Source organism: Bison bison, unplaced genomic scaffold (assembly GCF_000754665.1).
Source record: "Bison bison bison isolate TAMUID 2011002044 unplaced genomic scaffold, Bison_UMD1.0 scf7180017864456, whole genome shotgun sequence".
Classification (NCBI taxonomy): Eukaryota; Metazoa; Chordata; class Mammalia; order Artiodactyla; family Bovidae; genus Bison; species Bison bison.
The window spans coordinates 27,675,994-27,679,808 of NW_011495018.1; positions in this window are offsets into that span (position 1 = coordinate 27,675,994).

Sequence of the window (3,815 nt, forward strand, 5' to 3'; positions counted from 1 at the left end):
TTTCTTGACTTCCTAATTTTGCATTCCAGTCCCCTATAATGAAAAGGACATCTTTTTTGGGTGTTAGTTCTAAAAGGTCTTGTAGATCCAGCAATTTCACTCCTGGGAATTTATCTGTAGAAAACAAAAGGACTAATTAGAAAAGATACATGCCCTATGTTCATTGTAGCATTATTATAGTACCCAAGATACGGAAGCAACCTAATGCCCAACAATAGATGAATGGACAAAGAAGTTGTGATATATATATATATATATACATACATATATATATACATATATATATATATATACATACACAAGGAGTACTACTCAGCCATTTAAAAAATGAATGAAATCTTGCCATTTGCAATGAAATGGATAATGGATGGACCCAGTGGGTATTATGCCAAGTGAAATAATCAGGCAGAGAAAGACAAATTTGGTACTATTATCACTTATCTGTGGAACCTAAAACACAAAACAATTGAACAAGCATAACACAAGAGAAACAGGATTATAGGTACAGAGAAGAAGCAGGTGGTTGCCAGAGGGAAAGGGGGTAGGAAGAGGAAAGAAGTAGATGAGGTAGATTAAGAAATATAAACTTCTAGCTGCAAAATATATGTCACGAGTATGAAATGTACAATGTGAGGAATTTAGGTAATAAATATGTATTATCTTTGTATGGTGATAGATATTGCAATTAGATATCATGGTCATCATTTTGAAATATATATAAACATTGAATCACAAAATAAGGAAAGTAAGGAAGTATGCTTGTTCTAGAAAGAGAGAATACCAGAGCAGTCAGGGGGACATTTTTGGAGAGAGGGAGAGAAGAGATGGGAGGATACATGAAGGAGGAGACTGACAAAGCAAGATTAGGGTAGGACTCAGTGAGGAGATAGGAACCCCTGAGTCAGTGTTGAAGTCACTGTTGGAAGAAATTATTGCAAACTATGAATCCTCTCTCCAGAAAAATATATATTTATCAGTTCAGTTCAGTTCAGTTGCTCAGTCGTGTCCGACTCTTTGCGACCCCATGAATCGCAGCACGCCAGGCTTCCCTGTCCATCACCAACTCCCGGGGTTCACCCAAACTCATGTCCATCAAGTCGGTGATGCCATCCAGCCATCTCATCCTCTGTTGTCCCCTTCTCCTCCTGTCCCCAATCCCTCCCAGCATCAGAGTCTTTTCCAATGAGTCGACTCTTCGCATGAGGTGGCCAAAGTATTGGAGTTTCAGCTTTACCATCAGTCCTTCCAAAGAAATCCCAGGACTGATCTCCTTTAGAATGGACTGGTTGGATCTCCTTGCCATCCAAGGGACTCTTATGTACATGTAAATGTTGCATGCAATCTCAGGAGGTCACAAACTCCATAGACACCCCAACTTTTGAAAGTAAATTTTTTCTTCATGTATATTTTATTACTTTAAAATTGTTTATTTAAAAAAAAAGAAAAAAATTTTATTTTATATTGGAGTATAGTTGATTTACAGTGTTATGTTTAAAGTAAACTTTTCATTGAAGTATAAGCTACATATGAATATTGGTGTCCCACTTCAAGTGAACTTCCCTGTGTTACCAGAAACCAGATCAAGACGCAGAACATCACCTGTCCCTCAGAATCCCCACCTTTCAGCCATGAACCATCCTGCAAGGATGACCACTATCCTGACTCCTATAACCATAGACTAGTTTGATCTGTTTTTGAATTTTATATAAGTAGAGTTATACAGGATGCATTCTTATAAGCCTGGTTTCTTTACTCAGGATTATGTTTGGGCAGTTCATACATATTAGTATATGGAGCTGCACTTCATTCATTCTCATGTCTATATGATAGCCCACTTTATGACAGATGACAGTTCATCCATTCTACAATCCATAAATTTTTGAGTTTTTCCTGGTCTGGGAGTATAATAAACGGTGCTGCTATTAGCACTCTTAGACATGCCTTTTGATGAACATATGTACACATTCTGTGGTTATACACCTAAGGATAGAGTTCCCAGGTCATAAGTTCTAGTAGATAATGGGTCTTATGTTTTTTGACAAGGAAAATAGGGATGTAGGGGAAGCGGAATTCATACAAGCTTTCAGTCTGAATCCTAGTATAAAGTTATACATGTTTTGCATTGATCATTTATCCACACTGAGAATGAAATAAGACCACAACAATCAAAGACTTGATGAATAAACCCAAGGAGAGACTCACTGAAAAGATTAATAAAAGTTCTGACAAGTCAAGAAAAAAATAGAAAAAAAAATTTAAGAAATATTAATTGCCAAAGGGACTCAGGAAGTCTCAAAGAGTTGAGGAGATCAATAATTACTGAAGAAACTGGAAAATAATGTTAGAGAATTATCTCTCCCCAAAAGTGGTAGGGCCCAACAGTTCTCACTGTCACCTTTCTTTAGAGCTTCAAAAAATAGATAATTCTCATGCTATTTAATCTGCTTTAGGACATAGAAAAAGATTGCAAAATCACAATACTAAAACTTGACAATCCATAAATAAGAAAACTACAACCCATTTTTTCATATGACTAGAGATGCAACAGAAAGAAAATCCTAAGTAAATTACAAAGAGAATTTGTATTAAGAGACAATTCTTTGGATAAGTTAGTATTATTCTAGGGCTTCCCAGGTGGTGCTAGTGGTAAAGAACTTGTCTGCCAGTGTAGGTGATATAAGAGGCATGGGTTCGATCTCTGGATCGGGAAGATTCCCTGGAGGAGGGCATGGCAACCCACTCCATTATTCTTGCCTAGAGAATCCCATGGACAGAGGCTGGCAGGCTATAATCCATAGGGTTGCACAGAGTTGGACACGACTGAATAAACTTAGCATTCTAGGAATGGCAAGATACTAAGAAATCTACTAATATAATGCATCTAGTAATAATTCAGTAATTGTCAGAGTCTTTAAAAATATGTATACATAGCCTTTGACCAACAATTCCACTTATTTGGATTCTATCCTAAGAAGATATAACAGTTATATCCAAAGTTTTCACCACAAGGCTATTCCTTAGTGTTGTTTATATCAACAACAAAGACAAAAATAGAAACAACTTAAAATGTCCAATAATACAAAACAGGGTCAGTTAAGCTATGCTCTACATATTAAATACATATGACCATGAAATAATATGCAGCCATTAAAAATAATGATGTAGAAAAGTTTTTAATAACATAGAAAACTATCCATGCCAAAAAATGTATATAGCATCATTAAGTTAAAAAATATATTTGAAATTTTTATTTTTTAGCTATCTGTATTCTCCAGATTTTTTGCAGTTATCATGCATAACTTTTATAGTATAGTGATAAGGATGTGAAGCAACAATTTTTAAAAATTCCTGTTTCTTATTTGTGTTTGGATGTGAAATATCAGAGAATTACCTTGGCATTCGCCTGAGGGACAGAAAGTCCTTTCATTTTTCTCTACCAGCTGGTTGACCCCACTCAGGGCCCTGCTTGAATCACAGGCCTCACCACTTCCCACCCAGCTATCAAACATTATACAAGATTTCATCCAGTCTGCCTAGCACTGAGGCCAGATTCGCCCTCCACTGTGCCCCTGTTGCTTTCCTGCTATGGAACTGTCCTTAGCTCCCCACCCTCCCTAGCTTTCCAATTCAGGCCTCCAGAGCCTGATTCAATGCACCTGTCAGATCTTATTTCTCAGGGACTGCCCCTGGCACTCGGAGAAGGCAATGGCACCCCACTCCAGTACTCCTGCCTGGAGAATCCCATGGATGGAAGAGCCTGGTAGGCTGCAGTCCATGGGGTCGCTAAGAGTCGGGCATGACTGAGCAACTTCACT